At 44.0% G+C, this 27344-nt stretch overlaps 1 long non-coding RNA gene across 2 annotated transcripts in view; it reads left to right on the top strand.

The window, feature by feature from the left end:
• Positions 1-4789, top strand: part of LOC124001156 — a 47043-nt gene extending 42254 nt beyond the window's left edge. Inside the window, exons 2-5 of one of the 2 annotated variants that reach the window (XR_006832745.1) lie at positions 3550-3626; positions 3709-3864; positions 4111-4153; positions 4325-4789. This is a non-coding gene — a long non-coding RNA (uncharacterized LOC124001156). Of the gene's footprint in view, positions 1-2941; positions 3627-3708; positions 3865-4110; positions 4154-4324 lie in introns of those variants that run through there. The other variant, XR_006832744.1, reaches the window with a different exon arrangement.
• Positions 4790-27344: the final 22555 nt, after the last annotated feature.

Raw genomic sequence — 27344 nt, 5'->3', positions numbered from 1 at the left:
CTCTTTCTATCCCTCTCTCTCCCCCTCCCTCTCTCACTCTCTCGCTCTCTCTTCTCTCTATCGTTCCGTTCCTGCTCCCAGCTGTTCCTATTCCCCTAATCAATCATTTAGTCTTCCCACACCTGTTCCCGATCCTTTCCCCTGATTAGAGTCCCTATTTCTTCCTTTGTGTTCCGTTCCTGTCCTGTCGGTTCCTTGTTTGGTATTCACCGTGCTGTGTTTGTGTATGCCCTTCGTGTTTTCCTCAGATGCTGCGTGGTGAGCAGGTGTCTGAGTCTGTCTGGTTCAAGTGCCTTCCCGAGGCAACCTGCTGTTCACCTGCTGTTCAAGTTCGAGTCTCCAGTTTGTCCTCGTCATATCGAGTGAAAGTTGTGTTTTTTTGTTTGTATTTACTTTACTGGATTAAAGACTCTGTTTTCGCCAAGTCGCTTTTGGGTCCTCTTTCACCTCCATGACAGAAGGAACCGACCAAGGAATGGACCCAGCGACTTCAGACGCTCGTTACACTGCCGTCGAGATCCAAGGAGCCATGCTCGGCAGACACGAGCAGGAATTGTCTGCTGCTCGCCATGCCGTGGAGAACCTGGCCGCTCAGGTTTCCGACCTCTCTGGACAGTTCCAGAGTCTACGTCTCGTGCCACCTGTTACTTCCTGGCCTGTCGAGCCTCCAGAACCTAGGGTTAATAACCCACCTTGCTACTCCGGGCAGCCCACTGAGTGCCGCTCCTTTCTCACGCAGTGTGAGATTGTGTTCTCTCTCCAACCCAACACATACTCTAGAGAGAGAGCTCGGGTTGCTTACGTCATTTCACTCTACTGGCCGGGCTCGAGAATGGGGCACAGCTATCTGGGAGGCAAGGGCTGATTGCTCTAACAAGTTCCAGAACTTTAAAGAGGAGATGATTCGGGTTTTTGACCGTTCAGTTTTTGGTAGGGAGGCTTCTAGGGCCCTGGCTTCCTTATGCCAAGGTGAACGGTCCATAACGGATTATTCTATTGAGTTTCGCACTCTTGCTGCCTCTAGTGAGTGGAACGAGCCGGCGCTGCTCGCTCGTTTTCTGGAGGGACTCCACGCAGTGGTTAAGGATGAGATTCTCTCCAAGTCGCTTTTGGGTCCTCTTTCACCTCCATGACATAGCCTTGCTATTGTTATGTCATTGTGGTACTTTGAATTATTTTGTATTTTATTTTTTTACGATATATTTTCTTAATCTTCTTGAACTGCACTGTTGGTTAAGGGCTTGTAAGTAAGCATTTCACGGTAAGGTCTACACTTGTATTCGGTGCATGTGACAAAGTTTGATTTGAAATAGCTTATCCTGGCTACTAATGTTCTAGTATTCATTTATTGAGGCAAGCAGATCAGAGATGTCAAGGTGGTACTCAAACATATGCCATGTGTATGGACACATTTTTATGTTTAATTTAGTTTATTTTGCCTCCCAGGTATTTGCATTTAATGTATGTACACTGCTCAAAAAATAAAGGGAACACTAAAAGACCTGAATGAATGAAATATTCTTATTAAATACTTTTTTCTTCACATAGTTGAATGTGCTGACAACAAAATCACACAAAAATTATCAATGGAAATCAAATGTATCAACCCATGGAGGTCTGGATTCAGAGTGAAACTCAAAATTAAAGTGGAAAACCACATTACAGGCTGATCCAACTTTGATGTAATGTCCTTAAAACAAGTCAAAATGAGGCTCAGTAGTGTGTGTGGCCTCCACATGCCTGTATGACCTCCCTACAACAACTGGGCATGCTCCTGATGAGGTGGCGGTTGGTCTCCTGAGGGATCTCCTCCCAGACCTGGACTAAAGCATCCGCCAACTCCTGGACAGTCTGTGGTGCAACGTGTCGTTGGTGGATGAAGCGAGACATGATGCCCCAATTGGATTCAGGTCTGGGGAATGGGCGGACCAGTCCATAGCATCAATGCCTTCCTCTTGCAGGAACTGCTGACACACTCCAGCCACATGAGGTCTAGCATTGTCTTGCATTAGGAGGAACCCATGGCCAACCACACCAGCATATGGTCTCACAAGGGGTCTGAGGATCTCATCTCGATACCTAATGGCAGTCAGGCTACCTCTGGCGAGCACATGGAGGGCTGTGCGGCCTCCCACACCATGACTGACCCACCGACAAACCGGTCATGCTGGAGGATGTTGCAGCAGGCAGCAGAATGTTCTCCACGGCGTCTCCAGACTCTGTCACGTCTGTCACATGTGCTCAGTGTGAACCTGCTTTAATCTGTGAAGAGCACAGGGCGCCAGTGGCGAATTTTCCAATCTTGGTGTTCTCTGGCAAATGCCAAACATCCTGCACTGTGTTGGGCTGTAAGCACAACCCCCACCTGTGGACGTCGGGCCCTCATACCACCCTCATGGAGTCTGTTTCTGACCGTTTGATCAGACGCATGCACATTTGTGGCCTGCTGGAAGTCATTTTACAGGGCTCTGGCAGTGCTCCTCCTTGCACAAAGGCGGAGGTAGCGGTCCTGCTGCTGGGTTGTTGCCCTCATACGGCCTCCTCCACATCTCCAGATGTACTGGCCTGTCTCCTGGTAGCGCCTCCATGTTCTGGACACTACGCTGACAGACACAGCAAACCTTCTTGCCACAGTTCGCATTGATGTGCCATCCTGGATGAGCTGCACTACCTGAGCCACTTGTGTGGGTTGTAGACTCCGTCTCATGCTACCACTAGAGTGAAAGCACCGCCAGCATTCAAAAGAGACCAAAACATCAGCCAGGAAGCATAGGAACTGAGACGTCACCACCTGCAGAACCACTCCTTTATTGGGGGTGTCTTGCTAATTGCCTATAATTTCCACCTGTTGTCTATTCCATTTGCACAACAGCATATGAAATGTATTGTCAATCAGTGTTGCTTCCTAAGTGGACAGTTTGATTTCACAGAAGTGTGATTGACTTGGAGTTACATTGTGTTGTTTAAGTGTTTTTTGTAATTTTTTTGAGCAGTGTATATAATTACTGCCTCTAGGGGAACTGTGACGTCAAAGAAGTAAGGTTGTGAGATATTTAACATTTCTTCTTCATTATGGAGAATGACTAACGTTAGTTCTGAAAACAAACGTTTCTCCGTGCCATAATTTTACCCGATTAATTCAAGGAGTGTAAATGTGCAAAAATAAAATATGACTCAAAATATTGAGGTGACATGGTTAATTACATAGTCAATGAGTTTGTTGATATTTGAAGGAAGTTTTAACTGAGTGAAAAACTGGTTGGTATTTTCCCAATTGTAAGTAAGGTAATGGAGTTTGGCTAGGTTGCTAATGGTTTACATGAATGAAAAGGGATTAACATGGTGTCTGTACTTTTAAAAAAAATTTGGGATCCAATTTGTTTTATTTTCTATGAGCCTCAGCAGTTAACAGACAAAAACAATGCAATTGTGTATAACATTATTGCATATACTGTAGAATATATATTTTTTGACTGACTTAGTGTTTTTCTTTTGCTGTTTGTATAACATACTTTGAGATCACTGATATTCCACCTGATGTGATGTAAGTTGTTGAACCAGATCAGAACGCCTTCGAAGACCACCTTCAGGCACGGACTGAGAAGGATGTGGAGGTTTTTGACCAGGTAAAAATTGTCCGCTGTTAATTTATTTTCTGGCATTCCAAGAGATATATAAGCATTGCATTTATTTATATTATCAATCAAGGTGAGACTGAGCATGGACAGAGCGCAGAAGAATCAAGTGGACAAAGTGCTTCAACATCTGGGTGAATGACTTGGCTTGGAAGAAGGACGAAAGGAAGGCGAGACCCGGGAAAGCTCGGTGCTCTTTTGCTCCAAGCTGGGGTCAACATTTGTTAAGGTGAAATATAAAAATCTCAGATGGTAACTATTTGCATATGCTGCCTCGTGGTGGGCGGCATCACCATGCTGTCAGCAGTACCAACATTGTCCCAGTGGTTTCTCCATATAGTCAATCTCAAGGTTAACCACGGGGTCACGTTAAATAACCGCCACTTCCAGGTAGGTACTGTTAAGGTGTATGACTGCACTGGTCATGACACCACCCTGGAGTTTCTCTCACAACTCATCTCTCTATCTTTTCCAGGGACCATCCCTTACCAACCCCACTGACATCAAAAATTAGACAGGTATCCTTTCTTTTCTGTCTGCCATTAACATTATTGCATGTCTATTCAAATATTTCAATTAAATCATTCAATAGCTGTATTTTTACATACCTGATAATCATTTAACCTGTGTGTTTGCTTGTTTACTTCTGTCTCCTACCTTGTTCCCTTTACTCTGCTCCTGTTCTCCAGGACCTAGCGGTTCTGCCCAACACCCAGATGTGGGACCACCTGATGTCCTCCATTACCAACCACCCTCCAACTTTTCATTACATCATCTACAGCTACTGTTGTCATGTTATCATTATCTGCTAAGAAAGAGCAAGAAAACTATCATACTGGGCACATAATGTGAGCTGCACCGATTAGCTAAAAACACTAGCACTGCAAACACTGGACAGCGCCTGGACTTTGCAGTTTGCCTCTTTGAGTCCACTACCTGTTGAAAAAAAAAAGTGACAGGCAGAGCCTCCCATCCACACAATACCCACATCCTCTCTATTCCACACACCAAAATTCTGTATTTCAGTCTATGATTGGCACAAAAAAAATCAGAAAGTAAATTGACATACGTACCTGAAACCCCACCTCTTTAAGGAATACCTAGGATAGGATAAAGTAATCCTTCTCACCCCCCCTCCCCCCCTTAAAATATTTAGATGCACTATTGTAAAGTGGTTGTTCCACTGGATGTCATAAGGTGAATGCACCAATTTGTAAGTCGCTCTGGATAAGAGCGTCTGCTAAATGACTTAAATGTAAATGTAAATGTACCAAAAAAATATCAATGTAAATTAGTTCACTTTGTGATCTGTAAGGTAAGTAACATTAATGTGTGTGTGGGGGGGGGGGGGGCATTGTAATGATATTATGTTTACCCTGATGCCTGTTTATTCATAAAAATCAGATGGTAAATAACATTAATCACAATGGTTAGCCTATGCAAATTAATATAAATACATTAGCCTAATTGGGAATAAATATGACGTGGGGGCAAGTCGGGATCCTAGTCATGCTTTTGTTTGTCAATTCCAGATTAAATATAGGTCTTCATGTGCATCAAATCTGTTTTCAGTTCCGTTTAGTCTAAGGATATGCATAAGAACGCAACTGCACTGAAATTAATAGCCTGATTCAATGGGATGCTCCTGAATAATAAATATTTTGATCTGTTAAGCTGTTTGGTCGATGCATAGACCCATACCGTTTCTAACTTTTTGGTATTTTGCATTAAGGCATAGCTCTACATTGCAGAGCATTTAATAAACCAATCACATTTTCATGTGATGTTAAGGCTGCGCAAGACCTTCGATAGGCGAGTAGACTGAGGAAATAATTGTGGCATTTATCATTGTTATAGCCTCGGTGGCTTTATAAAAGCTGTACCTTTGCTTTTCCTATGGCTAAGAAAACAAGTGGTAGCATACTCTTTTTGCACGTCTCTTTAATGAGGCCTATATCCTCACATACCCCCTAAATTCGAACACTGCTTTTAACCATAAGACATCTCCACAGAAATGCATAGGCAAAGGATTGCATGGTGACAGGGATTGTGTCTGTTTATCCAGCAAACTGGGAAGTGGGGGGAAAATGAGGTCAAATCATGACATCAGTCATTTTCAGGTGCCAGAGATTCCGAGTTGGATGACTGTTCAAAACAAAACAAAAATCCCAGTCTGAGCTTGTTTTTTTTCAGAGTTCCCAGTTGTCTTGAACGCACTGAAGATGGAAGTCAGAGATTGCCGACTTCTGAGTTGTTTTGAAGGCGCCACCAGAGACCTAGGCTACCTCCAACAAAGAAAAGGAAAGGGGGATACCTAGTCAGTTGAAACCATTAAATGATGTGGTTATTTGGCAGGACAATAAAACCGTCAGAGAGGTGCGGGGGTTGCCTTAATCGAAATGCACCTATTCGTCGCCTGGGGAATAGTGGGTTAACTGTCTTGCTCAGGCAAAACAACAACAAAAAGGTTTCTTCTCAGCTTTGGGATTTGATCGGGCAACTTTTTGGTTATTGGCCCAACAATCTAACCACTCTAACCATCTAACCAATCTAACCAAATAGACAAATCTACACAGTAATGGTGGCTGCGATATCAACTATCCTAATAATTTGTGCATTGCGATGATAGGCCTATTTTAGCTAAATCGACAAATGAAATTGATGAACTAAACAGACACTTAAACTAACACGTAACGCGTAACACATGTAGACGTTTTCAAGGCGTTCATGGTAAGATCATTCATAATAAACTTACACGTGATGCAATGTGAACGCCACGTGAACACTACGTCTACATGACGTGTACGTGTCACGTGACGTGAACCCGTGGGCAGTTTGACACCTTAGAAACAAAGTTGTCTCCATTGACAGTCCATGTTAATTCATGCCGTTATTTTATGGCACAAGGCAGACATTACGTGACTTGGTGAGAGGTATCAGTAGCTTCACAAGACTTAATTCTGGCATGAATCACCCCCCATACAAAGGAGTCATACCTAACCACCCAGTGGCTTTCCATAGCCCTTCTACACACATCGCGGCGCACCCTGTCCATTAATAAACTTTTTATTTTATTTTTATTTCACCTTTATTTAACCAGGTAGGCTAGTTGAGAACAAGCTCTCATTTGCAACTGCGACCTGGCCAAGATAAAGCATAGCAGTGTGAGCAGACAACACAGAGTTACACATGGAGTAAACAATTACCAAGTCAATAACACAGTAGAAAAAAAGGGGGAGTCTATATACAATGTGTGCAAAAGGCATGAGGAGGTAGGCAAATAATTACAATTTTGCAGATTAACACTGGAGTGATAAATGATCAGATGGTCATGTACAGGTAGAGATATTGGTGTGCAAAAGAGCAGAAAAGTAAATAAATAAAAACAGTATGGGGATGAGGTAGGTGAAAATGGGTGGGCTATTTACCAATAGACTATGTACAGCTGCAGCGATCGGTTAGCTGCTCAGATAGCAGATGTTTGAAGTTGGTGAGGGAGATAAAAGTCTCCAGCTTCAGCGATTTTTTTGCAGTTCGTTCCAGTCACAGGCAGCAGAGTACTGGAATGAAAGGCGGCCAAATGAGGTGTTGGCTTTAGGGATGATCAGTGAGATACACCTGCTGGAGCACGTGCTTCGGATGGGTGTTGCCATCGTGACCAGTGAACTGAGATAAGGTGGAGCTTTACCTAGCATGGACTTGTATATGACCTGGAGCCAGTGGGTCTGGCGACGAATATGTAGCTAGGGCCAGCCGACTAGAGCGTACAAGTCGCAGTGGTGGGTGGTATAAGGTGCTTTAGTGACAAAACGGATGGCACTGTGATAGACTGCATCCAGTTTGCTGAGTAGAGTGTTGGAAACCATTTTGTAGATGACAACACCAATGTCGAGGATCGGTAGGATAGTCAGTTTTACTAGGGTAAGCTTGGCGGCGTGAGTGAAGGAGGCTTTGTTGCGGAATAGACTCTTGATTTGATTTTCGATTGGAGATGTTTGATATGAGTCTGGAAGGAGAGTTTTCAGTCTAGCCAGACACCTAGGTACTTAAAGATGTCCACATATTCAAGGTCGGAACCATCCAGGGTGGTGGTCGGAACCATCCAGGGTGGTGATGCTAGTCGGGCATGCGGGTGCAGGCAGCGATCGGTTGAAAAGCATGCATTTGGTTTTACTGGCGTTTAAGAGCAGTTGGAGGCCACGGAAGGAGTGTTGTATGGCATTGAAGCTCGTTTGGAGGTTAGATAGCACAGTGTCCAATGACGGGCCGAAAGTATATAGAATGGTGTCGTCTGCGTAGAGGTGGATCAGGGAATCGCCCGCAGCAAGAGCAACATCATTGATATATACAGAGAAAAGAGTCGGCCCGAGAATTGAACCCTGTGGCACCCCCATAGAGACTGCCAGAGGACCGGACAGCATGCCCTCCGATTTGACACACTGAACTCTGTCTGCAAAGTAATTGGTGAACAAGGCAAGGCAGTCATCCGAAAAACCGAGGCTACTGAGTCTGCCGATAAGAATATGGTGATTGACAGAGTCGAAAGCCTTGGCAAGGTCGATGAAGACGGCTGCACAGTACTGTCTTTTATCGATGGTGGTTATGATATCGTTTAGGTCTGAAACAGTTTGGGTCCAGGGTGTCTCCTCCTTTGAAGAGGGGGATGACTGTGGCAGCTTTCCAATCCTTGGGGATCTCAGACGATATGAAAGAGAGGTTGAACAGGCTGGTAATAGGGGTTGCGACAATGGCGGCGGATAGTTTCAGAAATAGAGGGTCCAGATTGTCAAGCCCAGCTGATTTGTACGGGTCCAGGTTTTGCAGCTCTTTCAGAACATCTGCTATCTGGATTTTGCTGATTTTAATGTCATTGAGAAAACAAAATTATATATATATATATATATATATATATTTTTTTCCCGCACACATTCTTTCGGAATTTAAAAGTCATCCTAGAAGTGATCATCTAGTTTTTCAAAAGTACCTGTAAATTTATTTAACAATACTTTTGCTGGTAACAATGGATTACACTTACAGTTTTTTTGTAAAAATATGATAACGTAACTGTCAGAGCAGAATGGCATACATTCACAAACAACAACAATACTGCCCTACCAAACAAAAGAGCAGTAACTGCACATTTGGTCAAACATTAGTTATTTATATTTTTTATACATTAAATACTTGCTTCATCATGTGGACAAAATATCCTGCCTCCGTTGTGTTGTATTATGGATTTAAAAAGGGGGGGGGGGGTTATGTGTGCAGTAAATTCATAATGGAAATGTATTACAGTGGGTGTACCAAGCAAGAAGGCAGTAACTGCAGTCTATGGTCAAAGGAAATGTCAGAGGTCAGGGTCAATATGAATAAAAAATTGCCTCATAGTAAGACAACAGATAACCACATATCCAATGATCTGCCTAGAAATCATTAAATGATGTGGTTATTTGGCAGGACAATAAAAAAACGTTGAAGTCATTTCTCAGTTTCACTCTATGAGCAGTTACTGCTCTTTTGCTTGGTAGGGCAGAATACCTTTCAACACAAGTAGCAATACCCTTCAACCAAGCTTCTTCCCTATTCCCAATTGTGTTACAACAATGTATACAATCCTGAAATGACCTTGACATGATTCATCTGTTTTTGTAGAAGTGTATAGGTTGACATTCTGACCTCTGAGGAGGGTTATATAGGGATTGGATTGCCTGTGTAAACGCAACGATGTCTGCAGTCTCACCTACCTATTAGGACCTCTATCGCCATCCTCATCTCCATAGCCCTTTATCCATTGATTGAATAAGCTGCTCATCACCATTATTGGAACACCAAGAAAGAGTAACCGAGTCAAGGCCAGTGTCCCAAATGGTACCATATTCTTGTCGTGTCTTTACTATCATTAAATGAAGACTTTTCGTTTTTATCAAAGATTCTCTGTAATTAGTATTACGCGATCAAACTGATTAATCATGTAACTGTAATTAACTAGGAAGTCAGGGCACCAAGGAAAATATTCAGATTACAAAGTTATAATTTCCCAATATAACCTTTCAGATATTTTCATATCTGATCAATAGTCTTCTGATTAATTAATTATTTATTTTACCTCACGTTAGTCTCATTCCAAATGTCATAAATTGTTGGTTATCTGCACGAACCCAGTCTTCACTAGTCATCCATACATCAATTGTCTTAAATAATGTATTTATTACTAACTAAGTAATTCACAGAAATGCATAAACAAAACAAACAAAGTAAATATGGTTTACAAGAAATTATAGGAGAATGTGCCCTAGTGGGCTAAACCGACTAAGAAATCACTACAGATGTCACGCCCTGGTAGTAGTATTTTGTGTTTTTCTTCATGTATTTGGTCAGGCCAGGGTGTGACATGGGTTTTTGTATGTGGTGTGTAGATAGTGGGATTGTAGCTTAGTGAGGCGTTCTAGGTTAGTCTATGGCTGTCTGAAGTGGTTCTCAATCAGAGGCAGGTGTTTATCATTGTCTCTGATTGTGAACCATATTTAGGCAGCCATATTCTTTGGTTGTATTGTGGGTGATTGTCCTGAGTGTCTTGATGTCCTTGTTCGATGTTAGTTGACACAAGTATAGGCTGTTTTCGGTTTTTGTTTATTGTTTTGTAGTGTTCGTGGTTTGTCGTGTTTCCGTTGTTTGATTAAAACCTGTTGAGGTTCAGTGTTCCCATTTGGGAACTCCCCCCCCCCCACGTTCAGCTGGAACGTGGCGCATGGAACGCAAAAAATATTCTTAAAAATATTTAACCTCCACACATTAACAAGTCCAATAGCTCAAATGAAAGATAAATACCTTGTTTATCTACCCAGCAAGTCAGATTTCTAAAATATTTTACGGCGAAAACATAGCACATATTTATGTCAAACCACCACCGATGACACCGCTAATTTGCGTAGCCAAGTTAAACAAAATATGCAATCAACAAACGCAGGATTAAAAGAAAAATAATTCACTAACCTTTTGAAATCTTCATCAGATGACAGTAATATAACATGTTACACAGTACATTTATGTTTTTTTCAATAATATGCTATATATATCCATAAATCTCTGTTTACAATGACGCATTGTTCAAAAAATACTACTCAAATGTCCTGAGAAATGACGATAGCTCCGGCAGATAACGTCAGATAACAAGCAATACACATCATAAACTTTGACTAAATATGCATGTTCTACATATATATAGAAAGATACACTTCTTCTAAATGCAATCGCTGTGTTACATTTATTTTTAACGTTACAGAATTGTTTCACTAGGCTATAATATGAGTCGGCGCTCAGAAATTAGCATTATGGCTCCTCTATCTTGGAGTCCACAGAAACCCAAATTTACCACATAAATATTCCCTTACCTTTGCTGTTCTTCCATCAGAAGACCTGGAAGGAATTATACTTACCAAAAACAGCGTTTAGTTTTGAAGTCTTTCGGTTATCAAACACGACATATTTCGGTTGAAATGCAGCCAAAAGTCAAGTGGATGCGCACCAAAACGTCGAAATTACATATTATATGTCGACTAAACTTGTCAAACTATGTTCAGAATACAGCTTTAGCATGTTATAAAGGTGCACAACAATCCTCAGGACGAACAGAAACACACACACCGTTTAATCAATCTTTGAAAAAAGACATCACCCAAGCAGAGTGCGCATGAGAGTAACCTGTTTTTTCGTGTGACCGAAAGATTTCGGCCCGCCAAAACACTCGTGAGCGCGCGATTCTCACAATGAGAAGCCCCATTGAAAGCAGACATCGCGCTGAAGACATACAAACTGTTCCCAGGTCTGTAGGTGCTTGGGAAGGGTGGTGGCGATGACGTCAAAGTTGGGCCAACTTTTATGATGACAAGAGTTTGGGAGAATGACTGCCCTGAGAGTTCTGCTTTACATACAGACATAATTTAAACGGTTTTAGAAGCTGTAGAGTGTTTTCTATTCAATAATATTTTTTATAAGCATATATTAGCAATTTTTGACAGATTGTTTTTCTGTTTACTATGGGCACGCAATTCCTCCAAAGGGGGCAGCAGACAGCCCTATCTTTAACATTAAACATGGATCGAAATATACAACGCTGCAGTTTGGTCCGACTCTCCTTCACCATATGAAAACCGAGACAGAATCACCCACCCAACTCGGACCAAGTGGCGTGGTAAACAGCAGCGACGACAGCAGCAGCAGCATCAACAACAGCGGCCAGCATCACAGGAGGAATGGACATGGGAGGATGTATTGGACGGCAAGGGTTGCTACACCTGGGAGGAGATCCTGGCGGAAAAGGATCGCCTTCCATGGGAACAGGTGGAGGTAGCTAGGAGAGCAGAGGCAGCCGGAGAGAGGAGCCGGCGAGATGAGGAGGGAGCACGGCAGTGCGACAGGTACGAGAGGCAGCCCCCAATTTTTTTTTGGGGGGGGGGCTGACGAGGTGTGGTACGTAGTAAGCCAGGTAGCAGACCTGAGCTCACGCCTCGTGCTTATTATAAGCAGCGCATTACTGGTCAGGCACCGTGTTATGCGGTTAAGCGCTTCCTGTGCCTGCGCTCCGCTCGTGCCGGGCAAATGTGGGAGTGGAGCCTAAGGGTGAGGTGTGTGTAGTAAGCACTAGATCTCCCGTGCTTACCCACAGCCCGGTTCAACCTGTGCCTGCGCTCTGGAGGGTCCGGGCTAGAGAAGTTGTCCAGCCTGGGGAAGTGGTGCCAAGTTTGCACACCAGAGCTCCAGTGCTCCCCCATAGCCCGGTCCTTCAGGCTCCTCCTAACACCAAGCCTCCTGAAGGTCTCCCCAGCCTGGTGGTTCCTGTGGCAGCCCCACGCACCAGGCTGTCTCTCTGTCTCCTCCCTACAGGTGGTCCCGCCTGTCCGGCGCTGCTGCCGGAGTCTCCCGCCTGTCCGGCGTTGCTGCCGGAGTCTCCCACCTGTCCGGCGCTGCTGCCGGAGTCTCCCGCCTATCCGGCGCTGCTGGCGGAGTCTCCCGCCTGTCCCGAGCTTCTGCCCCTCTGTCCCGAGCATCTGTCCCTCTGTCCAGAGCTTCTGCCCCTCTGTCCAGTGGGGTCATTGATAAGGGTGGCCATGGTGAGAAAGCCAAATCAAATCAAATCAAATCCAATTTTATTTGTCACATACACATGGTTAGCAGATGTTAATGCGAGTGTAGCGAAATGCTTGTGCTTCTAGTTCCGACAATGCAGTGATAACCAACAAGTATTCTAACTAACAATTCCAAAAGGAACATGTACATAAGGATATATGAATGAGTGATGGTACAGAGCAGCATACAGTAGATGGTATCGAGTACAGTATATACATATGAGATAAGTGTGTAGACAAAGTAAACAAAGTGGCATAGTTAAAGTGGCTAGTGATACATGTGTTACATAAGGATGCAGTCGATGATGTAGAGTACAGTATATACATATGCATATGAGATGAATAATGTAAAGTGGCTATTGTTTAAAGTGGCTAGTGATATATTTACATCATTTCCCATCAATTCCCATTATTAAAATGGCTGGAGTTGGGTCAGTGTCAATGACAGTGTGTTGGCAGCAGCCACTCAGTGTTAGTGGTGGCTGTTTAACAGTCTGATGGCCTTGAGATAGAAGCTGTTTTTCAGTCTCTCGGTCCCAGCTTTGATGCACCTGTACTGACCTCGCCTTCTGGATGATAGCGGGGTGAACAGGCAGTGGTTCGGGTGGTTGATGTCCTTGATGATCTTTATGGCCTTCCTGTAACAATGGGTGGTGTAGGTGTCCTGGAGGGCAGGTAGTTTGCCCCCGGTGATGCGTTGTGCAGTCCTCACTACCCTCTGGAGAGCCTTACGGTTGAGGGCGGAGCAGTTGCCGTACCAGGCGGTGATACAGCCCGCCAGGATGCTCTCGATTGTGCATCTGTAGAAGTTTGTGAGTGCTTTTGGTGACAAGCCGAATTTCTTCAGCCTCCTGAGGTTGAATAGGCGCTGCTGCGCCTTCTTCACGACGCTGTCAGTGTGAGTGGACCAATTCAGTTTGTCTGTGATGTGTATGCCGAGGAACTTAAAACTAGCTACCCTCTCCACTACTGTTCCATCGATGTGGATAGGGGGGAGTTCCCTCTGCTGTTTCCTGAAGTCCACAATCATCTCCTTAGTTTTGTTGACGTTGAGTGTGAGGTTATTTTCCTGACACCACACTCCGAGGGCCCTCACCTCCTCCCTGTAGGCCGTCTCGTCGTTGTTGGTAATCAAGCCTACCACTGTTGTGTCGTCCGCAAACTTGATGATTGAGTTGGAGGCGTGCGTGGCCACGCAGTCGTGGGTGAACAGGGAGTACAGGAGAGGGCTCAGAACGCACCCTTGTGGGGCCCCCGTGTTGAGGATCAGCGGGGAGGAGATGTTGTTGCCTATCCTCACCACCTGGGGGCGGCCCGTCAGGAAGTCCAGTACCCAGTTGCACAGGGCGGGGTCGAGACCCAGGGTCTCGAGCTTGATGACGAGCTTGGAGGGTACTATGGTGTTGAATGCCGAGCTGTAGTCGATGAACAGCATTCTCACATAGGTATTCCTCTTGTCCAGGTGGGTTAGGGCAGTGTGCAGTGTGGTTGAGATTGCATCGTCTGTGGACCTATTTGGGCGGTAAGCAAATTCGAGTGGGTCTAGGGTGTCAGGTAGGGTGGAGGTGATATGGTCCTTGACTAGTCTCTCAAAGCACTTCATGATGACGGAAGTGAGTGCTACGGGGCGGTAGTCGTTTAGCTCAGTTACCTTAGCTTTCTTGGGAACAGGAACAATGGTGGCCCTCTTGAAGCATGTGGGAACAGCAGACTGGTATAGGGATTGATTGAATATGTCCGTAAACACACCGGCCAGCTGGTCTGCGCATGCTCTGAGGGCGCGGCTGGGGATGCCGTCTGGGCCTGCAGCCTTGCGAGGGTTAACACGTTTAAATGTCTTACTCACCTCGGCTGCAGTGAAGGAGAGACCGCATGTTTCCGTTGCAGGCCGTGTCAGTGGCACTGTATTGTCCTCGAAGCGGGCAAAAAAGTTATTTAGTCTGCCTGGGAGCAAGACATCCTGGTCCGTGACTGGGCTGGATTTCATCTTGTAGTCCGTGATTGACTGTAGACCCTGCCACATGCCTCTTGTGTCTGAGCCGTTGAATTGAGATTCCACTTTGTCTCTGTACTGACGCTTAGCTTGTTTGATTGCCTTGCGAATGCTGCCATCAATCCACGGTTTCTGGTTAGGGAATGTTTTTATCGTTGCTATGGGAACGACATCTTCGACGCACGTTCTAATGAACTCGCACACCGAATCAGCGTATTCGTCAATATTCCCATCTGACGCAATACGAAACATGTCCCAGTCCACGTGATGGAAGCAGTCTTGGAGTGTAGAGTCAGCTTGGTCTGACCAGCGTTGGACAGACCTCAGCGTGGGAGCCTCTTGTTTTAATTTCTGCCTGTAGGCAGGGATCAGCAAAATGGAATCGTGGTCAGCTTTTCCTGAAAGGGGGGGCGGGGCAGGGCCTTATATGCGTCGCGGAAGTTAGAGTAACAATGATCCAAGGTTTTACCACCCCTGGTTGTGCAATCGATATGCTGATAAAATTTAGGGAGTCTTGTTTTCAGATTGGCTTTGTTAAAATCCCCAGCTACAATGAATGCAGCCTCCGGATAAATGTTTTCCAGTTTGCAAAGAGTTAAATAAAGTTCGTTCAGAGCCATCGATGTGTCTGCTTGGGGGGGATATATACGGCTGTGATTATAATCGAAGAGAATTCTCTTGGAAGATAATGCGGTCTACATTTGATTGTGAGGAATTCTAAATCAGGTGAACAGAAGGATTTGAGTTCCTGTATGTTTCCTTCATCACACCATGTCCCGTTAGTCATGAGGCATACGCCCCCGCCACTCTTCTTACCAGAGAGACTTTTTGTTTCTGTCGGCGCGATGCGGGGAGAAACCCGTTGGCTGCACCGCCCTGGATAGCGTTTTCCCAGTAAGCCATGTCTCCGTAAAGCAAAGAACGTTGCAGTCTCTGATGTCCCTCTGGAATGCCACCCTTGCTCGGATTTCATCAACCTTGTTGTCGAGAGACTGGACATTGGCAAGAAGAATACTGGGAAGTGGTGCGCGATGTGCCCTTTTTCGGAGTCTGACCAGAACACCGCCGCATTTCCCTCTTTTTCGGAGTCGTTTCCTTGGGTCGCTGCATGCGATCCATTCCGTTGTCCTGTTTGTAAGGCAGAACACAGGATCCGCGTCGCGGAAAACATATTCTTGGTCGTACTGATGGTGAGTTGACGCTGATCTTATATTCAGTAGTTCTTCTCGACTGTATGTAATGAAACCTAAGATGACCTGGGGTACTAATGTAAGAAATAACACGTAAAAAAAACAAAAAACTGCATAGTTTCCTAGGAACGCGAAGCGAGGCGGCCATCTCAGTCGGCGCCGGAAGTAGAATGAGGCGGACAATAAGGCGGACTAAGACAATTGTGCAGTGGGGTCCACGTCCCACGCCGGAGCCGCCACCATGGACAGGCGCCCACCCGGGCCCTCCCTATTGATTTGAGGTGCGTTCGGGAGTCGGCACCTTAGGGGGGGGGGGGGGTTCTGTCACGCCCTGGTCGTAGTATTTTGTGTTTTTCTTCATGTATTTGGTCAGGCTAGGGTGTGACATGGGTTTTTGTATGTGGTGTGTAGATAGTGGGATTGTAGCTAAGTGGGGTGTTCTAGGTTAGTCTATGGCTGTCTGAAGTGGTTCTCAATCAGAGGCAGGTGTTTATCGTTGTCTCTGATTGGGAACCATATTTAGGCAGCCATATTCTTTGGTTGTATTGTGGGTGATTGTCCTGAGTGTCTTGATGTCCTTGTTCAATGTTAGTTAACACAAGTATAGGCTGTTTTCGGTTTTCGTTTCGTTTATTGTTTTGTAGTGTTCGTGGTTTGTCGTGTTTACGTTGTTTGATTAAACATGGATCGCAATATACACGCTCCTTCACCATATGAAAACCGTGACAACAGAGTTAATAATTATAACAATTGAAATGCTAATCCTTTACACATGAATGCTCACTCATTCGGGAACAATTGTAATCAATATATACATTTATGCTCAGTGTGTCGCCTTGATCGCTGTTGAAAAGTTGTTGTAGAATGGATGTTTCGGAGGTTGTCATTCTTCGCGTTCAATTCAATTCCTAGCTGCAGACTAGTAATTAATATCAAAAACTTGTTCTTATTCTGTCGGTATCAATAGTCTAAGAGTTTAACCACGTGGTATGGTTAAAAGATTCAGCCATGGTCTGCAACCTTTGTCCTCCCGTGATTGAGAGAAACATGGTCTACTGAGAATTTCTCAAAGTTGGGTTTTATTTGGAATTGCAGAAAACGGGCTGTCCCAGGATGCCTGACCCTAACTGGGCTCATGGGCGGTCCTCTGATTTAGTTAAACTCAAAAGGGAATTGGAGTTCCCTTCATTAATTAAACAGTCCAAAATCACATTACACAATTTTACAAACAGTATCATCCTCACTCATTCATCTTATACAACAATTAGATGTAAAACTCATTTCTGAGGCTATTATATAAATAGCGTTATGGTAATGTTGCCACACCGTCTCCCATGATCTTCCCAAAAATGTAACAAAATGGACCTGTTCGTAGCTGGATTCTTCACCAATCTTTTATACCTTCTCCGGATCATTAAATTAGTTTGGACCTCAAGTTCTGTGAGGTTGAGGAAATTCCTTTGTTCTCAATGAAAATTCACTCTGTCTCATCATGGACACAGTATAAGAGACAATCTCTTCGAGGAATTTACGACCTCACTGACCACAGCAGCCTGGTTGAAGGAGCAGAGAGAGGCAGGGAGAGGGGGATGGTGCTTGCTGTACCCAAAGAGGGCAACGTCATGACATTCCCTATATAGTGATCTACTTTTTGACAAGAGCCCTACGAGCACAATTTAGGAAATAGGGTGCCATTTGGGATGCAACCCAAGGCTTTTTATCATCAACAGTGCAAATTGTCTGCTACTTTACAGTTGAAGTCGGAAGTTTACATACACCTTAGCCAAATACATTTAAACACAGTTTTTCACAATTCCTGACATTTAATCCTAGTAAGAATTCCATGTCAGTTAGGATCACCACTTCATTATTAAGAATGCTAGAATAACTGTAGAGAGAATGATTTATTTCAGCTTTTACTTCTTTCATCACATTCCCAGTGGGTCAGAAGTTTACATACACTCAATTAGTATTTGGTAGCATTGCCTTGAAATTGCTTCCCACAATAAGTTGGGTGAATTTTGGCCCATTCCTCCTGACAGGTTTGTAGGCCTCCTTGCTCGCACACACTTTTTCAGTTCTGCCCACACATTTTGTATAGGATTGAGGTCAGGGCTTTGTGATGGCCACTCCAATGCCCTGACTTTGTTGTCCATAAGCCATTTTGCCACAACTTTGGAAGTATGCTTGGGGTCATTGTCCATTTGGAAGACCCATTGAAGACCAAGCTTTAACTTCCTGACTGATGTCCTGACATGTTGCTTCAATACATCCAGATAATTTTCCTTGAAGCCATCTATTTTGTGAAGTGTACCAGTCCCTTCTTCAGCACAGCGTCCCCACAAATATGATGCTGCCACCCCCATGCTTCAGGGTTGGGATGGAAATCTTCAGCTTGCAAACCTCCCTTTTTTTCCTCCAAACATAACTATGGTCATTATGGCCAAACAGTTCTATTTTTGTTTCATCAGACCAGAGGGCATTTCTCCAAAAAGTACAATTATTGTCCCCATGTGCAGTTGCAAACCATATTCAAACACTTCTTCCTTGCTGAGGAGCCTTTCAGGTTATGTCGATATAGGACTCGTTTTACTGTGGATATAGATACTTTTGTACCTGTTTCCTCCAGCATCTTCACAAGGTCCTTTGCTGTTGTTCTGGGATTGGTTTGCACTTTTCACACCAAAATACGTTCATCTCTAGAAGACAGAACACATCTCCTTCCTGAGCGGTATGACGTCTGCGTGGTCCCATGGTGTTTATACTTGCGTACTATTGTTTGTACAGATGAATGTGGTACCTTCAGACATTTGGAAATTTCTCTCAAGGATGAACCAGACTTTTGGAGGACTACAATTTTCTTTTTGAAGTCTTGGCTGATTTCTTTTGATTTTCCCATGATGTCAAGCAAAGAGGCACTGAGTTTGAAGGTAGGCCTTGAAATAAATCCACAGATACACCTCCAATTGACTCAAATGATGTCAATTAGCCTATCAGAAGCTTCTAAAACCATGACATAATTTTCTGGAATTTTCCAAGCTGTTTAAAGGCACAGTCAACTTAGTGTATGTAAACTTAGTGTATGTAAAGTGAAATAAACTGTTTGTAAACCATTGTTGGAAAAAATGACTCGTGTCATGCACAAAGTAGATGTCCTAACCGACTTGCCAAAACTATAGATTGTTAACAAGAAATTTGTGGAGTGGTTGAAAAACTAGTTTTAATGACTCCAACCAAAGTGTATGTAAACTTCTGACTTCAACTGTAGCTACTGCCTGCCAGATCCCCCGTCATTCATTTGCAAATCAAGGCAACAGAAAGAGAACATTATTTCTAATTCTACCTGGAGGCCGAACCCATTGGACTGATGTAGGTGGTGGAGGAGGGGAGGGAAGGAGAGGAGAAAAAGAGAGGAGGGGAAGGCGAAAGCATCACCTGATGCATAATGTAGGAGATGAATAAGCAAATGCTTAAAACGCTGAAATCAGCCTTTTTGAGGCTTATCGTAAAAGCCATCATTTAGGATTTGTGTTGCCATAAACAACCTGTCTCTACTAGCTTTTTTACTGCGGGTCGGGAGAACGTAGACTGAGAGATACAAAGAGATAGAGAGCGAGAGAGAGAGACCGAGCGAGAGGAAGAGAGAGCACTCTGTAATAGAGAGATGAATTTGTGGGTGACCTTTAGTGGTTGTCAATTTATCCTGGCGAGGAGAAAGAATGTCAGCGCAAATGTGCGCAGACAAGGGCAGTTCTCAGAGCAGCTCAGAATGCGTTTAGCGGCATAGGTCATTTAGTTGAAGTAGGCGTATCAGGTTATTACTGCTAGACAGACCCCTTTCCACCTCTTCACTTCAGACTGTTGCTCTTCAGTACCACATTACAACTTTACGACCTAGTTGGTTAGATAAAACACTGAGGGTACTTTATAGACTGGAGGGGAAAAGAACAGCCCAGCAATGTTGAAGTATTTTCTTCAGTCCATAAAGGATGTTTTCAACTGATGGATGGAGTCGCCAGAAAGTATTTTGGTTTACAAGACATGGCCGTAAAAGCTCCAAAAGCCCCACATTTCACAGGATGCCTCCCAAATCGCACCTTATTCCCTATATACTGCAATACTTTACACACACACACACACACACACACACACACACACACACACACACACACACACACACACACACACACACACACACACACACACACACACACACACACACACACACACACACACACACACACACACACACACACACACACACACACACACACACTCTCTCTAATGTAGTATTGTATGTAAATGTAAATGTAATATTGAACAGTAATAATGGTGCAATGTCAATTTGTATATTGCACCAAGGGCAGACAGGGACAAGAATTTCGGCCGAGGCATTATATTCACACCAGCCCACATCATTGCGCACACTGCCAATTTCCTGATCTTTCTTACATATCTCAGATATGGGACAGACACAAAAAAACATCCTTTTGATACATTTCTGAACAATCTGTTTTTATTTTTTCCCCCCCCATGTATGAATCTGCTATTCAATGTGTTTCCATGGGATAATAGCAGTAAGGCCAAAATCAATGTTTTTTGTATATCTGTATGTATTGTTTTCTATACTTAAAAGGGTCCTAACATTCAAAATCAATAGCTTAGACTCTTAAGAATTAACTAGATTGCTAGCTCTCAGTATAGTAGCCACTGCTAGTAGCTATGTATTCAGTCAATGTAATGTCCTAAAAACACTTTGCAGTTGTAGGCTACTACCCATGAGACCTATAGGCGTATGCCCTCACAATGGTGGGTTTACGTCTCCATATCAAAGACATATCAAAAAGCTTGGTTGTAAAATCAACCCAGCCTAAAACCCCAAACAGCAAGCAATGCAGGTGTAGAAGCACGGGGGCTAGGAAAAACTCCCTAGAAAGGCCAAAACCTAGGAAGAAACCTAAAGAGGATATAGATTATGGAGATTATAACAGAACATGGCCAAGATGTTTAAAATTTTCATAAATGACCAGCATGGTCCAATAATAATAAGGCAGAACAGTTTAAACTGGAGCAGCAGCACGGCCAGGTGGACTGGGGACAGCAAGGAGTCATCATGTCAGGTAGTCCTGGGGCATGGTCCTAGGGCTCAGGTCCTCCGAGAGAGAGAAAGAAAGAGAGAAAGAGAGAATTAGAGAGAGAACACTTAAATTCACACAGGACACTGAATAGGACAGGAGAAGTACTCCAGATATAAAAACTGACCCTAGCCCCCCGACACAAACTACTGCAGCATAAATACTGGAGGCTGAGACAGGAGGGGTCAGGAGACACTGTGGCCCCATCCGAGGACACCCCCGGACAGGGCCAAACAGGAAGGATATAACCCCACCCACTTTGCCAAAGCACAGCCCCCACACCACTAGAGGGATATCTTCAACCACCAACTTACCATCCTGAGACAAGGCTGAGTATAGCCCACAAAGATCTCCGCCACGGCACAACCCAAGGGGGGGGGGGTCGCCAACACAGACAGGATGATCACATCAGTGACTCAACCCACTCAGGTGGCGCACCCCTCCCAGGGACGGTATGAGAGAGCCCCAGTAAGCCAGTGACTCAGCCCCTGTAATAGGGTTAGAGGCAGAGAATCCCAATGGAAAGAGGGGAACCGGCCAGGCAGCCACAGCAAGGGCAGTTCGTTGCTCCAGAGCCTTTCCGTTCACCTTCCCACTCCTGGGCCAGACTACACTCAATCATATGACCCACTGAAGAGATGAGTCTTCAGTAAAGACTTAAATGTTGAGACCGAGTTTGCGTCTCTGACATGGGTAGGCAGTCCGTTCCATAAAAATGGAGAAAGCCCTGCCTCCAGCTGTTTGCTTAGAAATTCTAGGAACAATTAGGAGGCCTGTGTCTTGTGACCGTAGCGTACGTGTAGGTATGTACGGCAGGACCAAATCAGAGAGATAGGTAGGAGCAAGCACATGTAATGCTTTGTAGGTTAGCAGTAAAACCTTGAAATCAGCCCTTGATTTGACAGGAAGCCAGTGTAGGGAGGCTAGCACTGGAGTAATATGATCAAATTTATGGGTTCTAGTCAGGATTCTAGCAGCCGTATTAAGCACTAACTGAAGTTTATTTAGTGCTTTATCCGGGTAGCCGGAAAGTAGAGCATTGCAGTAGTCTAACCTAGAAGTGACAAAAGCATGGATTAATTTTTCTGCATCATTTTTGGACAGAAAGTTTCTGATTGTTGCAATGTTACGTAGATGGAAAAAAGCTGTCCTTGAAATGGTCTTGATATTTTTATTTAACCTTTATTTAACTAGGCAAGTCCGTTTAGAACAAATTCTTATTTTTGATGACGGCCTAGGAACAGTGGGTTAACTGCCTGTTCAGGGGCAGAATGACAGATTTGTACCTTGTCAGCTCGGGGGTTTGAACTTGCAACCTTCTGGTTACTAGTCCAACTAGGCTACCCTGCCGCCCCATATGTTCTTCAAAAGAGAGATCAGGGTCCAGAGTAACGCCGAGGTCCTTCACAGTTTTATTTGAGACGACTGCACAACCATTAAGATTAATTGTCAGATTCAACAGAAGATCTCTTTGTTTCTTGGGACCTAGAACAAGCATCTCTGTTTTGTCCGAGTTTAAAAGTAGAAAAGTTTGCAGCCATCCACTTCCTTATGTCTGAAACACATGCTTCTAGTGAGGGCAATTTTGGGGCTTCATGTTTCATTGAAATGTACAGCTGTGTGTCATCTGCATAGCAGTGAAGGTTAACATTATGTTTTCGAATGACATCCCCAAGAGGTCAAATATATAGTGAAAACAATAGTGGTCCTAAAACAGAACCTTGAGGAACACCGAAATTTACAGTTGATTTGTCAGAGGACAAACCATTCACAGAGACAAACTGATATCTTTCCGACAGATAAGATCTAAACCAGGCCAGAACATGTCCGTGTAGACCAATTTGGGTTTCCAATCTCTCCAAAAGAATGTGGTGATCGATGGTATCAAAAGCAGCACTAAGGTCTAGGAGCACGACGACAGATGCAGAGCCTCGGTCTGATGCCATTAAAAGGGCATTTTACCACCTTCACAAGTGCAGTCTCAGTGCTTTGATGGGGTCGAAAACCAGACTGAAGCATTTCGTATACATTGTTTGTCTTCAGGAACGCAGTGAGTTGCTGCACAACAGCCTTTTCTAAAATGTTTGAGAGAAATGGAAGATTCGATATAGGTCGATAGTTTTTTATATTTTCTGGGACAAGGTTTGGCTTTTTCAAGAGAGGCTTTATTACTGCCACTTTTAGTGAGTTTGGTACACATCCGGTGGATAGAGAGCTGTTTATTATGTTCAACATAGGAGGCCCAAGCACAGGAAGCAGCTCTTTCAGTAGTTTAGTTGGAATAGGGTCCAGTATGCAGCTTGAAGGTTTAGACGCCATGATTATTTTCATCATTGTGTCAAGAGATATAGTACTAGAACACTTGAGCGTCTCTTGATCCTAGGTCCTGGCAGACTTGTACAGACTCGGGTCAACTGAGCTTTGTAGGAATACGCAGATTTAAAGAAGAGTCCGTAATTTGTTTTCTAATAATCATGATCTTTTCCTCAAAGAAGTTCATGAATTTATCACTGCTAAAGTGAAAGCCATCCTCTCTTGGGGAATGCTGCTTTTTAGTTAGCTTTGCGACAGTATAAAAAAGGAATTTCGGATTGTTCTTATTTTCCTCAATTAAGTTAGAAAACTAGGATAATCGAGCAGCAGTAAGGGCTCTTCGGTACTGCACGGTACTGTCTTTCCAAGCTAGTCGGAAGACTTCCAGTTTGGTGTGGCGCCATTTCCGTTCCAATTTTCTGGAAGCTTGCTTCAGAGCTGGGGTATTTTCTGTGTACCAGGGAGCTAGTTTCTTATGAGAAATGTTTTTAGTTTTTAGGGGTGCAACTGCATCTAGGGTATTGCGCAAGGTTAAATTGAGTTCCTCAGTTAGGTGGTTAACTGATTTTTGTCCTCTGGCGTCCTTGGGTAGACAGAGGGAATCTGGAAGGACATCAAGGAATCTTTGTGTTGTCTGTGAATTTATAGCACGACTTTTGATGTTCCTTGGTTGGGATCTGAGCAGATTATTTGTTGCAATTGCAAACGTAATAAAATGCTTGTCCGATAGTCCAGGATTATGAGGAAAAACATTAAGATCCACAACATTTATTCCATGGGACAAAACTAGGTCCAGAGTATGACTGTGACAGTGAGTGGGTCCAGAGACATGTTGGACAAAACCCACTGAGTCCCACAAAACCCACTGATGGCTCCGAAAGCCTTTTGGAGTGGGCCTGTGGACTTTTCCATGTGAATATTAAAGTCACCAAAGATTAGAATATTATCTGCTATGACTACAAGGTCCGATAGGAATTCAGGGAACTCAATGAGGAACGCTGTATATGGCCCAGGAGGCCTGTAAACAGTAGCTATAAAAAGTGAAAGAGTAGGCTGCATAGATTTGATGACTAGAAGCTCAAAAGACGAAAACGTAATTTCTTTTGTAAATTGAAATTTGCTATTGTAAATGTTAGCAACACCTCCGCCTTTGCGGGATGCACAGGGGATATGGTCACTAATGTAGCCAGGAGGTGAGGCCTCATTTAACACGGTAAAATCATCAGGCTTAAGCCATGTTTCAGTCAGGCCAATCACATCAAGATTATGATCAGTGATTAGTTCATTAACTATAATTTCCTTTGAAGTAAGGGATCTAACGTTAAGTAGCCCTATTTTGAGATGTGAGGTATCATGATCTCTTTCAATAATGACAGGAATGGAGGAGGTCTTTATTCTAGTGAGATTGCTAAGGCGAACACCGCCATGTTTAGTTTTGCCCAACCTAGGTCGAGGCACAGACACGGTCTCAATGGTGATAGCTGAGCTGACTACACTGACTGTGCTAGTGGCAGACTCTACTATGCTGGCAGGCTGGCTAACAGCCTGCTGCCTGGCCTGCACCCTATTTCATTGTGGAGCTAGAGGAGTTAGAGCCCTGTCTATGTTGGTAGATAAGATGAGAGCACCCCTCCAGCTAGGATGGAGTCCGTCACTCCTCAGCAGGTCAGGCTTGGTCCTGTTTGTGGGTGAGTCCCAGAAAGAGGGCCAATTATCTACAAATTCTATCTTTTGGGAGGGGCAGAAAACAGTTTTCAACCAGTGATTGAGTTGTGAGACTGCTGTAGAGCTCATCACTCCCCCTAACTGGGAGGGGGCCAGAGACAATTACTCGATGCCGACACATCTTTCTAGCTGATTTACACGCAGAAGCTATGTTGCGCTTGGTGATCTCTGACTGTTTCATCCTAACATCGTTGGTGTCGACGTGGATAACAATATCTCTATACTCTCTACACTCGCCAGTTTTAGCTTTAGACAGCACCATCTTCAGATTAGCCTTAACGTCGGTAGCCCTGCCCCCTGGTAAACATTGTATGATCGCTGGGTGATTTGTTTTAAGTCTAATACTGCGGGTAATGGAGTCGCCAATGACTAGAGTTTTCAATTTGTCAGAGCTAATGGTGGGAAGCTTCGGCGTCTCAGACCCCGTAACTGGAGGAGTAGAGACAAGAGAAGGCTCGGCCTCTGACTCCGACTTGCTGCTTAATGGGGAAAACCTGTTGAAAGTTTCTGTCGGCTGAATGAGTGACACCGGTTGAGCATTCCTACAGCATTTCCTTCCAGAAACCGTGAGAAGGTGGTCCGGCTGCGGGGACTGTGCCAGGCGATTTATACTACTATCTGTACTTACTGGTGGCACAGACGTTGTTTCATCCTTTCCTACACTGAAATTACCCTTGCCTAACGATTGCGTCTGAAGCTGGGCTTGTAGCATAGCTATCCTCGCCGTAAGGCGATCGTTCTCCTGTATATTATGAGTAAAGCGACTGCAATTAGAAGGCATCATGTTAATGTTACTACTTAGCTTCGGCTGTTGGAGGTCCTGACGAGGAAAAATAGTTATTATACAATCAGAACACATTTTTCTCTTGAGCGCATATGAGGGGAGTAGATTGGCTCACTCATTGGCTCATTACTGTCAAAGTGGCAGCTTCTCTTCCTGGGGTCCAAACAGATATTAAACATTACATCAAACAAAACATTGTGCAATACTGGGGTGAACTGGCCATTTATTTGTAAGGTGGTCTGGTCGAAATTAACACACACACAAAAACAAACAAAAATCTATAAAACATGTAAAATGAAGAATGTGACACAGCGGTGGCCCATGGGCCTAATAAAATATATATATTTTGGGTTTTGGTGCAATTTCTCTGTTATAGAAATGTGTATGTAATTACCAAAATAATGGAAACACTTAAGTGAAGATCACAAAGTATATTCAAAGTAGGTGCTTCTACACATGTATGGTTCCTGAGTTAATGAATCAACTAATATCCCATCATGCTTAGGGCCATGTATAAAAATGCTGGGCAGCCGGGGTAACCATTATTTTGGCTACCATGGCTATGCCCCGATAAGATGACAATGCCCCCATCCACAGGGCACGTGTGAATGTTTGATGAGCATGAAAACAATGTAAACCCCATCTCAACCCAATTGAATAGCAGTGCCTGAGACAGCATTTTCCACCGCCATCAACAAAACAACTAATATTGAATTCCTCCTGAAAGAATGGAGATGCATCCCTCCAGGCCCCTCGCCTGCGACAGCCAGCTAGGGGATCCTAACAATGGAGATCCACAAGACTTTGTTTGTGTAACCAAGGTGTCCTTAGACCGTTAGTTTAACGTTAGCTTTGATCAGAATGTCCTGTACACCTACAGACTGAAGATACCTAAGACTGAGACTATTCAAACTTCAATCAGCTGCCACCTGTGACTTTTAAACAGAATGGAAGAACATGGTGTAAAATTTAAACCACTATAGTGTCTGACTAAAGGTTGAAGGCTGTGCGGAGGACTGTACAGTAGATATGTCTCCTCACACTCTTCAAGTACATGAACAGTTCTCATGAATGACTTGCTTTCTGGAAATAAATAGTTTAAGGAATTGGATAAGTCAAGCTGTGCACTGTTGAAATGAGAAAAGGAGTGTAATGTGTTTTCACAGTGGCTAGTTGGGGCCAAAAAGGCATTCATTTTAAATGTTGCCCCTAGCAACTTGACCGTCAGGAAACCCAATCCAGGAGTTGGTGGCTGTTTTTCAGAGATAAATAGAAGCTTAGAGGCTTAACCTGGAGGGAGTGTGTGTGTGTGTGTGTGTGTGTGTGTGTGTGTGTGTGTGTGTGTGTGTGTGTGTGTGTGTGTGTGTGTGTGTGTGTGTGTGTGTGTGTGTGTGTGTGTGTGTGTGTGTGTGTGTGTGTGTGTGTGTGTGTGTGCGTGCGTGTG

This window comes from Oncorhynchus gorbuscha, linkage group LG17, assembly GCF_021184085.1.
Source record: "Oncorhynchus gorbuscha isolate QuinsamMale2020 ecotype Even-year linkage group LG17, OgorEven_v1.0, whole genome shotgun sequence".
Lineage (NCBI taxonomy): Eukaryota > Metazoa > Chordata > Actinopteri > Salmoniformes > Salmonidae > Oncorhynchus > Oncorhynchus gorbuscha.
The sequence above is the reverse complement of the archived record's forward strand: the minus strand, read 5'-3'. Positions and strand labels throughout refer to the sequence as shown.